The sequence below is a fragment of the Pelodiscus sinensis genome, chromosome 5 (assembly GCF_052426305.1).
Source record: "Pelodiscus sinensis isolate ZL-2025 chromosome 5, ASM5242630v1, whole genome shotgun sequence".
In the NCBI taxonomy this organism is placed as follows: Eukaryota; Metazoa; Chordata; order Testudines; family Trionychidae; genus Pelodiscus; species Pelodiscus sinensis.
In genome coordinates this window covers 25,736,057-25,750,550 of record NC_143056.1, presented here as the reverse complement: position 1 = coordinate 25,750,550, position 14,494 = coordinate 25,736,057, and the positions used below count along the sequence as shown (strand labels likewise).

General features: G+C 40.9%; 1 long non-coding RNA gene across 1 annotated transcript in view; it reads left to right on the top strand.

Moving 5' to 3' along the window:
* Positions 1-210: 210 nt before the first annotated feature.
* Positions 211-14,494, top strand: part of LOC142829079 (uncharacterized) — a 32,801-nt gene continuing 18,517 nt past the window's right edge. Inside the window, exon 1 of the long non-coding RNA XR_012903308.2 lies at positions 211-1,068. This is a non-coding gene — a long non-coding RNA (uncharacterized LOC142829079). The remainder of the gene's footprint in view (positions 1,069-14,494) is intronic.

Sequence of the window (14,494 nt, the reverse complement as noted above, 5' to 3'; positions counted from 1 at the left end):
CCCTGTTTTCCTGGAAGGAGATAAGGTGCTATGATCGTAGCAGTTTAGAGTGAAAACAAATCAAGAGAGGGATTAAAACAGTCCAAAACAAGTGGTAACATTTATTTTTTACTGACAGCTTCAAAAATGTCTTAGGATCCACATAAAAGTACAGTATGTGGGATTCATATAAACACAAACGTCCAACTAATGCACTGACATTTATATAATTATTTTAAAATCTGGTTGCACAACAATGAACTCTGCTTTTCATCTTAATCTCAAGGAAAAGAAGAGATTTCTGTGGTCTTGGTAAAATGCAATCCACGCCAGGCTTGGACTAGTCTGGCCACCCAGGTTTCCCTTTTCATATATCTGATAGATGTGTTTTGACAAGTTATATTAAGTACAAAGCAGGCCACCAGAGCAGCATGTGGAGTTGATATAGACAGAGACAGAAAGGCAAATAATAGTATGAAGCACACTTATGTAGGCAATATTTGCCATAACTAAATGAGCCCCGTCCCTCTCCCCCAACATCATATTACCACATTTCAGCAAAACATACAATAAAATGGTTACTGACAGTTTTTTAAAGGGTCTGTTTTATCCAGGATTTACAGCTTCTGCATCGTATTCTCCCCAAAATCAAGGTGTTTTAGACCTGTAATTGCTTATTTTTCTGTACTTTTCATTTTAAATGACTTTGGTTAAAGGGCACTTTGGAGCTCCCCTCCTTCCTCGCCCTGATAATATCAATTCAGAATTTGCTCATTCACTTTTTTTGAAAGCTGAAACAGAAACTTCATAAAAGGAAAAAAAATCTGGCACGCACACCTGAGCTGATTGCCCTTTTCTTTCACAACCATCTTGAGTACATCATTGTCATCCTCCAGAGCACTCCTAAACAAGTTTTGGCAAAGGCAAAAACAAACAGTATTTTACAACATCTTTGGATGCACTTCCAAAATGCAAAACCAATTAATCAGTAGTCTCCAAGAGACTCAGCTAAATGTGGCTGCCTCTCTGACACTGATCTCTGCTTTGATGTGAAAAGAGAAAACATGCGAGCAAGCCCCCCTAAAAGAGGTAATGAGTTTCAATTATTTATTTGTATGGAAGATGGGGGAATAGAAGGTTAGCAGTAAGTACATAGCTAATCCTTCTCAGGCCCTCCCAACTGCAAGGGTGTTTAACTCCCTGCTTTCTTATGCTGTTTCTGTACAGGAGCCAATGGGTTGCTTTTTAAATCTGTCAGTGGGCCAAGTTCTTTACAAAATACAGTATACTTAAAGGACTTGTATTCTGTCAAACCTCATATAAAGACTGTTACTTTTAATTATTCATTATCAACATCGGAGAGCTAGTAGCTCAACATATAGTCTTTCCTCCCTGCTGCATTTAACTGTCATTGGTTTTCAAGTCAAGAGTGTATATTCTGAGCACTAGCTAGTCATTAGCATCATATTCTCCAGACACAATATAATCATCCTAATAATTGATTGTAGTGAAGGTAGTCACTTGTAGCCCACACAATTCTCAGCCATGAACTTTGTCCTTTGTCGTTTATTATGCGCGGGAAACATCTTGATGGTATAATCTATCTTCCTTGCAAATTTACATCAAAGGGTAACAAGCTACATATTGCTACTTCAAAATATACCACTTCTATCATGCTTTGTCTGAAAAGCATATTATTAGATGTGAAATTAGAATGCTGGGGTGAAAACCTCCCTTATGTGTATATGTGAGAAATCTACATAGAAATATAGATATAGATATAAAACTACTACTATACGTATATAGATAAAAACCACTACTATCAATGTATATGTATAAAACTGCTATATATTATATATTTGAGAGTGTGTGTGTGTGTGTGTGTGTCTGTCTGTCTGTCCATCTGTTTGTGTCCATTTGCTCAAGAACTCCTCCTAAACAGTAAGAATTAGGGTCACCAAATTTGGTATGCAGCTTCCTCTTATCATAAGGTCAGGGTCTGGTATGTTTTCTCTCCCTTTATCACCCTTGTCTTTGGTATGGGCTTCTTCACTTTAAAGATTTTGGGGTGCCCAGTTCTAAAAGTTTTAAAGCCTTTTTGTGAAATCACAATTTTCACTGGTCTTAAATGTAGACATTGAAAATTGCAAATGTAAAAAAAAAGCAATTGAAATATTTATAAATCAAGAAGAAGTTGTCAATGGCAACTGGCAGATAATTACAAACCTCTCCCATCTCTCCAGTTCCGGAAAAAGGATGCAGATGAAACAGATGAAACAAGTCGGAATTGCAAATGAATTTAAATATCCCCCGCTTCATTTGTATAAACATGGCTGCTGCTTTTTTCCAGCTCGGAGCTTTGTCGGAAAAAGCGCCAGTCTAGACGGGGAACTTTTGGAAAATAAAGCCTTTTCCGAAAGGTCCCTTATTCCTGATTTTAAGAGGAATAAGGGACCTTTTGGAAAAGGCTTTATTTTCTGAAAGATCCCTGTCTAGACTGGCGCTTTTTTCCCGCAAAGCCCCGAGCTGGAAAAAAGCAGCAGCCATGTTTATACAAATGAAGCGGGGGATATTTAAATCCCCCACTTCATTTGCAATTCTGACTTGTCTCATCTGCATCCGTTTTCCAGAAAAGGGGTGCAGTGTAGACACAGCCCAAGGATAACTGGACTCAGTATTTGGAAGCAGAGAACTCAAAAGATTCATAGATTTTCAGGTCAGACCAGATCATTATGGTCATCTACTATGACCTCTTGGGTAATACAGATCATAGGACTTCCCTGAATTATTTCCTGCTTCAAATCTAACAGTTATGAACGAATAAGCATATATTATAGAAAAACATCCAAACTTCCTTAAAATAATCTCCTATGACAAGGAATTCCCCACAACCCTTGGTAGATTGCCCCAGTGATTCACTACACTGTCTGTTAAAATTTTGAACCTTATTTCCAGTCTGAATTTACCTAAGTTTCCAGTCTTGGATCTTGTTATACCTTTGTCTTTTAGATTAAAGAACCTTCTATAATCAAATTTCTGTTCCCCATGTATATAGATTGTTATCAAATCATCCTTAACTTTCTCTTTGATAAGTTAAATAGCTTGGTCTCCATAAGTCTATCAGCTCAAAGGCATGTGTTCCGCTCTTTTAATCCTTCTCGTGTCTCTTTTCTGAACCCCATCCAGATTTTCAACATCCTTCTTGAACTGTGGACACCACAACTGGATAAAGTATTCCAAAAGCCATTGCATCAGGGCCAAAAACAGAGTTAATATAACCCAATTATTTCCTGCTTATGTATTCAAAGATCAAATTAGCCTTTTTGATTATGGTGTTGCACTAGAAGCTCATGGTTAGCTGATTATCCATTATGACTCCTCTTCTTTCTTAGTATCATGACTTCTTAGAATACCCCCTTCCCCCCATCCAGTAAGTAAAGCCTACATGCTTTGAGCCCAGATGTATATTCTAACACTGGGTCATATTGAGACATATTATTTCCTGAAACCAGTTTGTCAAGTGATATATATATTACAGAGTGGGTAAGTCTGCACATCAGCGTTGTTTCAGAATAACTGACATTATTCTACACTACAATCATATCAAACTAGAGGACTTTTTACGCTGACTCATGGTGACGCTCATTTTATGAGGAGTAAGGGAAGTAGAAGGAAGAGTATTCTTCCTCCGACTTCCTGCTGTGTAGACAGTGTCAAATGCTGAATTAAGCTATTTAGACTTAAGCTAAACAACTGACATAGTTGTAGTTGCATAGCTTAATTCGACTTTAGCCCTGCTGTTTAGATGTACCCATACAGACTAACACAGCTACCCCTCTGAAACTTGTCCCAAAATCTTTTTGCCTCTTGCAAATTTTATCAGTAATACATTATTCTGTTTTTTCAAGTCATTAATAAAAATGTGAAGCAGCGAAGGGTCAATAACTGATCCCTGCGAGGCCCCATTAGAGAAAGCATTCAATGCTCAATGATTTCCTACTTACCGTTACATTTTCAGTCCTATCACTGAAGAAATGTGTAATCTGCTTAGTGTGTGTGCCATCTTGAATTTGTATTTTTCTAGTTTTTTAATGAAGATGTAAGGTACCAAGTCAAATATCTTACAGAGATCTAAGCATATTGTATTAACAAGTATTACTTTTGCCAGCTGAACTTGTAATCTAATCAAAAAATTGCATCATGTAAGTTTGAAAAGACCTATTTGCTCTAAACCTATGTTGATGGGCATTAATAACCCTCCTTTAATTCTTTCAAAATTGAATCCTACAACAGCTGCTCCATTTTTATGCCCAATATCAGTGTCAGGCTGATGGACTCACAGGCCATGTCTACACTGCAATGCTATTTTGGGATACCAGAGTATCCCCAAATAGCTATCCCACATCTTAGCAGCAAGCTTGTTATTTCGGGCTCACTGTTCTGATATCCCCGTAAACCTCATTCCATAAGGAGTAAGGGACATTTCAGAACAGTGGGCTATTTTGAAATTTGGCACTGTGTAAACAGTGCCAAATTATGAAATAAACTATTTTGAAATAAGATTGAAATAAGATAAACAATTAGTGTAGCTCAAATTGTGTATCTTATTTCGACCTATGGTGCAGTGTAAACGCACCCATAGTTACCTGGGTCCATCCATTTACCCTTTTAAAATATTGACACAACATTAATTTTCATCCATCCCTCTGCAGCTTTCCCAGAGTTCCAAAACTTTTTAAAAATCAACATTAATGACCCAGAGAGCATTTTGGTCACCTCCTTTGAAACTCTTTGATATTGATTTTAATATGTCTAAATTTAGTAGCTGCTGTTTAACATCATCCATAGTTGCTATTGGAGCAGAAAATATTGCATCATCCTTATGTGAAAGGAATACATCTTTTTTTGAAATGCAAAACAGATTATATTTATCTAACTCAAATGGCATTGTTAAGAGTGCTTATGTTTTTTGTACACTTAAATTATTTTTCACTATCTTTAATTCTTATACCCATAGATTTCTTCTTGTCCTTTTGCTTGCCTTATACATTTTGACACTATTTATCCTTTGACTTACAATTACTAGCAACTTCCCTTTTCCCTCCACATCCATCCATCCATCTAAGAAAAATGAAAACAGGAAGTTGATAGCAATAAATATAAATCAGAAGCTAAGAAGTGTAGAAAAAATTGAGAGAGAGAATCTGCTTTCAGTTCCATTCTAAATCAGCTTCATTTTGTAACCTGTTTAACCTGATCAACAATTAAGTACTTTAAAATGATTAAAAGAAATATGGCCTGTATACAACACCACCAGCTAGCTGAATTCTTTTGTGTTCACATTCATGTATGATATGTGAAATATTTATAGTTTTAAGCACAGAATTTACAAATATTCAGGAAGTGTAAATATTTTCTTATTCTTTACACAAAGAAAAGTTCAGGTAGAACTAAATTTTCTTCATTAAAAATGTATTAAAAACTCACATTTGTGTTATAAAAGTAGTCATTTATTCCCAATGAATACATTTAGTAAGTGACTGTCTAGCATAATAATCCTCTAGCTTTTTACTTTTGTCACAGTGTATAGTGTTTCACAGTGTGAACAGTAATAATGATCATGTGTTTGTATGAGTAGATTCATTTTGGCAAGCCTTGTTAGTTGACAGGTATGTAATACACTTGCCTTGCGGCTTTGGGACCAGGTTTCAAATACAGCCTTCATTGAAGTGACTGAAAATCATTCAGCTCTCATAACTGTATCAAGTGACAGTCAGTCAGTATATGTGTGGGACCTGATGTGCACTAGCCAGTCAAGAATACTTCCCTTATTGAGTCTCACTGCTAACTCTGACCATCAGAAAGAAGACACTTAGGGCAAGGGATTAAGGCCAGCAACACAAATCTATCGTTCTAAATATATTCACATCTTTCCAAGAAGACATGTATGTGCCCAGCAGCTTTTTCCTTCACTTTTGTAGTCTGTGTCCACTAAGGGAACTCCAGTTCATCCAATGTACAATAAGGGGCCTGTACTAATTGTCAACATAACTGCCAAAAGCAGCATTTCTATCAAGTTGATGTTGACTCAGACATGAACTTGTCCTGATCTAGTTACTCTTTAACGCTCCTGGACACCTCTTGCTGATAATGTTATTTTCATTGCTGTGCAAAGAGTGCCAAATGTTGGCATGGCATTCCTGCTTGTCAGTATCATGATATCAAACATTACAGCCAAGAAAGAAACAAGAAGATTTCACTATAATCCTTATTATATCATGTACAAAGATCACATCAGTCACCCATGTGTTCCAGAGGCTAGAACAGAGGAATGGAAGTCAGGATTTGGGGGTGTATCCAAATAAGTCTGCCAGGGATTCCCTGAATAATACTGGGCAAGTTATTTAAAAGATCTTTGTGCCCCAATTCATCCAGGGTAAAATAATGGTAATAATCCTACTTATCTACCTTTTGGGGCCCCTGTGAGGCACAACTGATTGTATTTGTGACAATAGGTACAAGTTCAAAATATTAATTATTTAAAATAATAAGATAATAATTCTAGTACTTTTAAGAGCTGTCATCCTTCCCCCAAAGTATCACAGTACAGAGAAGAAAGTCTCTCATGGAAGGAATATCTTCCAGCTTTTATATATTTACAAAGAAAAAGTATATTATAGATTACTCACTAACACATTCTAAAAAAATTCAGGCCAGATTGCTGCTTGCTCTAATATGGCTACATGGACAGTGATTAATGTAGACTGAAACATGTGGAGCGGGGAAACCCTGATCACACCAGATAATGGGGAGGCTTCTGACCCAGTGGAAGGAGAGGTAGTGGACCTTAACTATGGCTTTAACAGAGGGTAAATTTCTCCTACCCATTACTCCTTCTTTTTACTGTCACACATAGCAGAAAGTAAAGGCTCCCCTAGATAACAGCTGTGACCCTTGGAGCTGCACACAGCTCCTGCTTCCTCTCTTGTCACATATACATGCTTTCACATAGAGATGCATCTTCCCCAATTGCATTGTCACATGCTGCAGCCTACCTTGTTTGTGGATTTTTTTGGTATCTTGCCTATGACTCTAATTTCTCTAGGTCAGACAATTATTTCATTGTCCTCTGTATTTTTTGCAGTGCCTGCCAATTTACAGCTTGTCTATGGGGTACTTAAACCCAACTAAGTCAAGTTAAATTTGCATTCCCATAAAGCAATTCATTATAGCATGTTAACTCTGTACTTCTTGAGAACTCTGGAATCTTCTTTCAAAGTGAACTAAGTTCAGTGTGAACTGGCTTAGTTTAATCTATTGTTCATGTGCTCACACAACTAAGGCATAATTCTTGGTGCAGGTTCTATCCTACAAAGCTTTGTGGATGATTGTTACTGACCTGTCTTTTTAGCCCTCTGCAGCTCTGGTGTCAAGTTGACCAGAAGTCCCTACCCCATTTAAAAACTGGCCCAGAGCCAGAATTTACCGACTTTCTCCTGGGTTCAGATACATCTGAACTGCTGCAGAATTACTCCAGAAGCCTTACACCTCATCTTAAGCAGCTGTTTGGAGCCATGCTGAGACACTGAATCTCATCATCATCTGGAGAAAGAGTCTGTGCAGGAAATTCTGTGGCCAGCCACTGGAAGACACTTTTTTCCTGGATGCTGCTAAGGAGGTGACTGTGGGGGACCACAGGCAGTAGGCCAAACAATGCCGGATGAAAAGCAAACAGATCAGGAGAACTTACATTCAAGCCAGGGTGCCAGGAATAAGTCTGCAGAGTAGAAGTTTGACTTGTTCATTTTCTGAGGAGATGGACAGGATTTTGGTCAATGACTCTATGGTCCAGACCATGGCAGTTGTGCACCTAGCTGCCTGCTGTGTTTTCTCTGCCCCTCAACTAAAGATGGGACATCAGAGGATGAGCACAAGGAGGCGAGTTAAGAGATGTCCCCAGTCCTCTAGGATCTCTTTGGGACTCACACCCTGACACCAACTTCATAGAAGGTGAGCATAATTCCTGCAATGCAGCAGCCAGGCTCACTTCCCAATAAGAAATCCAAGCTAGGGCTAAGGAGGCAGAACCTCTGCATATAAGAATCTACCTTAACATTTTATGGCTAATAATGCCCTGCTAACTTCTCTTCTGTTTGTACCATTGGGGCAACAATTTTAGAAGGATATGAGCTGGAAATCTCTCCAAATTTCTAAACCCATCTCCTTCCTCCTTTGTCCTACATTGTCTACCCAGGCCCCACCTCTCTCTGCATGTTTCCAAAATTGAAGTTTTTTCTCTGGCAAATCAATATCTGTCTTATCCTGAACATTTGAGTATCTATAGTATCAAGCCTTGCCATGAAGAGTACATGCTTATCTCCCATGTGTTAATGGCTGGCTGTACAGCTGCACATTTTCAGGCTTAACACTTAAAGAAAGAGGCATCGCTAACAAGATTGTACTGAGAGACTAGGTGAGTAAGGTATTATCTCTTATTGGACCAACTTCTGTTGGTGAGGGAGAGAGATACTTTTGAGCTATACAGAGCAATTCTTCAGGTCTGAGAAACATAGCATGTCACAGTGAACTGCAAGATCAAACAAATAGTTTAGTATAAATAGTTATCACATACTTTAAGGGACCAATCAAAGTGAAGTGGACCATTAATACCACTGTAATCACGGCCAAAAAGGGGAATTAGTGTGTTATAGATTTTTGTAATAAGCCATAAATCCAGTGCCTTCATTGAGACCATGATTTTATTGACTAGCAAAGTTATGAATTTAAGCTCCGAGGCTTGTCTTTTGAAAGTGTTATTGCAGGCTTCTGGTGAGGCTCAGGACTGATAGGTCAGATAGAGAGTGATCGCTTTGTGGAAAGTATTCACCCACAAATGATAGGATGTTTTCGTCTATTATCATTTTCCTGTGTGACTTCATTTGAAAGCATAGTGATTATCTTGTTTCACCCATGTAGTTGTTATTGGGGCATTTACTGCACTGGAAGAGATACACCATATGTTGTTATAGGCATCATGGAACTTAAAAGGTCTATTGTGGGGAGGTGTTGATCCTTGTAGCAGTGGATATATGTCTGCAGGATTTGCATGTTGTTTTGGCAGCATCTGGAGCTATTTTGAGTCAATGTATTCTACCTTGCAGGCAGTTTATCACTGATGGTGAGCTTAGAGAGGCTAGGGAGTGGTTTCAAGACTAGTAGGGTATGTCTACACTACAAAGTTAATTCGAACTAACAGACGTTAGTTCGAATTAACTTTAATAGGCGCTACACATACAAACCACTAGTTCGAACTTAATTCAAACTAGCGGAGCACTTAATTCGAACTAGGTAAACCTCATTCTACGAGGACTAATGCCTAGTTCAAATTAAGTAGTTCGAATTAAGGGCTGTGTAGCCACTTAATTCAAACTAGTGGGAGGCTAGCCCGCCCCAGCTATCCCTGGTGGCAACTCTGGGCACCACCAGGGAAACTCTTCTGCCGCCCTCCCCGCCCCGGAGCCCTTAAAGGGGCACCGTCTGGCTACGCTGCCCATGTCAGGTGCAAGCCTGCCAGCCCCTGGCCAGCAGACCCTGTACCTGGCACGGCACGAGCCAGCCACCCGCTGCCACCCAGCCCTCCGCCTCTTCCCGGGACCAGGCTGGCGGCTCCCAGGAGCCTGCCCAGGGCCGCAAGAGGCGGGTGCCCGCCTGGTCTAGTGCAGAGATCGTGGACCTCAGCCAGGTTTGGGGGTAAGCCTCCTACGTCCACAACCTCCACACTAGGCACAGCAAAGTGGCTGTCTAGGGCAGGATAGCTGCCAGCCTGGCCACCCAGGAGCAGGTCTGCATGAAAATCAAGGTGGTCCAGTGAGACCCCCAACCCTGAGCCCTGAGCTTAGAACATAAAAACATAAGAACGGCCGTACTGGGTCAGACCAAAGGTCCATCTAGCCCAGTAGCCTGTCTGCCGACAGCGGCCAACACTAGGTACCCTGGAAGGGATGGACTGAAGACAATGACCAAGCCATTTGACTCGTGCCATCCATCTCCAGCCTTCCACAAACAGAGGCCAGGGACACCATTTCTACCCCCTGGCTAATACCACTCCATGGACCCAACCTCCATGACTTTATCTCACTTCTCTTTAAACTCTGTTATAGTTCTAGCCTTCATAGCCTCCTGCAGCAAGGAGTTCCACAGGTTGACTATTTGCTTTGTGAAGAAGAACTTTCTGTTATTAGTTTGGGTACGTCTAGACTACATGCCTCTGTCACCAGAGGCATGTAGATTAGGCTACCAGACATAGTAAAACGAAGCAGCGATTTAAATAATCGCCGCTTCATTTAAATTTACATGGCTGCCGCGCTGAGCCGACAAACAGCTAATCAGCTGTTTGTCGGCTCAGCGCGATAGTCTGGACGCGCGGGTGTCGACATCAAAGGTATTTGTCGACCACCCAGGTAAACCTCATTCCAGGAGGCATACCTGGGTAGTCAACAAACACCTTTGATGTCGACACCCGCGCATCCAGACTATCGCGCTGAGCCGACAAACAGCTGATTAGCTGTTTGTCGGCTCGGCACAGCAGCCATGTAAATTTAAATGAAGCGGCGATTATTTAAATCGCCGTTTCATTTTACTATGTCTGGGTATGTCTACACTACCCCACTAGTTCGAACTAGCAGGGTAATGTAGGCATACCGCAATTGCAAATGAAGCCCGGGATTTGAATTTCCCGGGCTTCATTTGCATAAGCGGGGCGCCGCCATTTTTAAGTCCCCACTGGTTCGAACCCCGTGCTGCGCAGCTACACTCGTGGAATGAGGAGTAACTAGGAAGCCTAGTTCGAACCTAGTTCGTGCCGCGTGTAGCCGCGCGGCACGGGGTTCGAACCAGCGGGGATTTAAAAATGGCGGCGCCCCGCTTATGCAAATGAAGCCCGGGAAATTCAAATCCCGGGCTTCATTTGCAATTGCGGTATGCCTACATTACCCTCCTATTTCGAAATAGGAGGGTGGTGTAGACATACCCTCTGGTAGCCTAATCTACATGCCTCTGGCGACAGAGGCATGTAGTCTAGACATACCCTTTGAAGCCTGCTACCCAGTCATTTCATTTGGTGTCCTCTAGTACTTCTATTATGGGAACTAATGAAGAACTTTTCTTTATGCACCCTCTCCTGAAAAGTCCCAGTCTCTTTAGCATCTCTTCATATGGGACCTGTTCCAAACCCCTGATCATTTTAGTTGCCCTTCCCTCTCCCACCCTCTCTCTTCCCCTCTCCCACCTCCTTTTCCCAGTCTCCCCGAGTTTTGTTCAGTAAAGAGAGTTTCTATTTTTGAACACACGTGTCCTTTATATTGTACATCAGGAAGGGGGGCTATGGATGGGTAAGTGGAAGGAGGAGGGGGATGAATTGGGTACGAGTCCCCGAGGGGGGTCTGGGGTGGCTCTGAGGGCTCCTCAGGGTGGAAGCTCTCCTGCAGCCCCCCGATTGACACCCTCTCCCCCGGATGGCAGCCTGTGGCAAGTGCAGCCGGGCTGATGGCTGAGTGCTGTGATGTGCCAAGTGTGAGCATTCAAGGCACTCCAAGACAGGACTACTTTGCAAGTGGGGAACCCCTGAGAACTGTCAGTCCGGGGTGGGGGTCGGGTCCCTTTAAGCACAGCCCTCGGCTAGCCTGAGACAGCAGCTCCACGCTCTAAGTCCTAATCTGATGCCCTGCCGACACTGCTTCCGGCCATCCTTAACCTCGGTTTAGGGTCCACTCAATGTGAACATGCTTGTTCAAATTAGCAAAATGCTAATTTGAACTAGTTTTTAGGTCTAGATGCACTAGTTCGAATTAGGTTAGTTCGAATTAACTAATTTGAATTAAGTTAGTTCGAGTTAGTGCTGTAGTGTAGACATACCCTAGAAGAGGTGGTTCTGGAAAGATGTATTTTCAGGATGGTGTCGCAATCAAGTGTAGGTTGTAGCAGGGGCATGCACAATGGGGTTGGAGAAGCAGGGTCATAGGTTCAACCAAGAGTCATCAGGGGCACAGAACTCCTCCGACCCTAAGGGTATGATTTGAAGAGCAAGATCCTTTAGTCTCAGGACTGCAGTGAAAGGAGAGGGAGCTCTCTGTTCCTGCTGTCCCCCTATTCTTTGGCTATAAAGTACCACAGGTTATACTGGCCAAGTGGGTTGGATCAGAAGGGTTCATTGTAGCAAGGGTGTATTGTAATTCCTCATAACGTCATCTGTTTAATATAATTCTCCAAAAGCAGCCACATTTTAGTTCTTGCACACACCACTGATTTCTAGTTATTTGATCATACTCGTAAGAATTCCAATGTGGGGTAGTGGGGACAAGTAGGGATATGCAGCCAGAGCTGGTTTCATTTCTGTATTGAAGCTGATTTTCCCAGTGTTTTATAGTAGTCCATCCCATAATGTGATCTGCTTCTCTGGGGGAGTGTCCTTTTTTAGTGACAGCAATTTTAAGTATGTTAATGTGATTTTCTTCTGGGAGCATATTCTGTGGTGCCTGAGTACCTGGCTGCAGATGACAGATGTATTGCTTTATTTGTAGTAGTTATTGGCTCTGTGAAGGTAGGTATGGTGATCCATGAGTTTCTTGTATATGGTTGTTTTTAGGATTCCATTGCTAAAGGTAATTAGCAATTAGCTCATATCTGGTGTACAGAAACTTGATGCCTGTGTGGAAATACTCTAGAGAGAGTTTAATTATTACTAACAGAAGTTGATCCACTTTGTCTCTCATAGGCTCTTGGACCAGAAAGGACCATCATGATCATCTAATCTGACCACTTGTATATTGCAGGGCATAGAACCTCACCCACTCTCTCTTGTAATAGTCTCTGAGTTACTGTTGGTCATCCCAGGTCTGCAGAATGAGCCTTACCCACCAACTAATGCTGGCTTCCTGAATCCAGAAATGGTGTGATGCTGCTCCAGGAACCACTCCTCTAGTAATAGTTGCTCTGTTTCTTCCTCTTCTTGCCCTGCTTCCTCTGCTTCTGCTGAAGCTGCTGGTGCTGGTGCTTACTTTGAAGTAAGAATAAGTACTTTGAAGTAAGAATAAGAGCCTCCGGAAAAGGGCACTTTTTCCAGAGGATTGGGGCCAGTCTAGACGCTCTTTTCCGGCTTTTTTAAAAGCCGGAAAAAAGCGGCGGACATTTTTATTTAAATGCCGCGGGGGATATTTAAATCCCCCGCGGATTTCCCTACCACGACTAGTGAAATTTACATGCCCCTTCCGGAAGAGGGGCCAGTGTAGACGTAGCCAAGCTCTTTGATAGCTCATTAGATACCTGTCCCAAACCAACTATACTACACTATTCCTTATCTATTGCCTTAAGACAGTCTTCCATCCACATTACAGTGTTATGATCAAGTCATTTTGACATAATATCAAATGCTTTACTAAAATATGAGTATAATAGGGATATAAAATAATTTTAATGTAAAAAACTTAATTTACAAAGCTTTGTGTTTTGTTTCTACTGCCCCTATTTGCTAGCTGCCAAGAGCCACATTTTATAATAAAAATCAAAGGAAATTAAAGGCCTAAGTCACTTAGATGACAAAGATATTTAGGCACATAAAGATATAGGTAAGTGTATAGTAGGATTTTCAAAAGCATCTATATGAATGTATTATTTTACAGCCAGCACTAGAAAATCTGGAATGACTGGATCTTTGTATTATTGACTTTTTTATTATGCTTACTTTATTTAATTATCATTAGATAAACAGAGTCAAGTTTGATGACATGAAAATTATTATTAGCAGCACTGCTAAAAGCTGCTGAACTTATTCAGTAACATATATCTGATCAAATTACAGTTGGGAAAATGAAAGAGCACCTTACTGTATGAAATACCATTTCAAGTGTCTATAGACTAGTTAACTGTCATTTGTATGACTGTATAATTGAGGCCATGACTTTCAGACACATTAGTCAACAGAGGCCTTAGGACAGGACAGGAAAGGACAGGACAGGATGGAGAGAACCAGGAAGAACAACAGGGACCTATGTATGTTGATCAGCAATAGTATATAATTCCTTTTATATTAATTACTATAGTCCTGACTCTTCTCTACTATGAAATGGCTACAGAATGTTCATGTGCTGCCATGAGAATTAGTAGCGCTACTGAATCCCTGCTAAAGCATAACATTTCAGTCCAGAACCTCAGATGGTATAAATTAGTGGAACTCCCTTAAACTCAGTGGAACTATGCTAATTAACACCAGACGAAGATTTGAAACTTCATCTCAGGACAACTATTCTGTGCTTGCCAGCCAATAATGCTATATTTTATATGGGGGTCTGAACAAATGTTTGGTCCCACAAAGTTTAGTCTTATACTCGAGTAGGCTAACATAAAATGTTAAATACTCATAGGTCTCAACTATGCATCCCCTCTGATATTGGGACCCAGAGTGTGTGGTTTGGGTGAATCCCCAAGTTTAAAAAAAGTTTAGAACTATAGCTCTAAATGC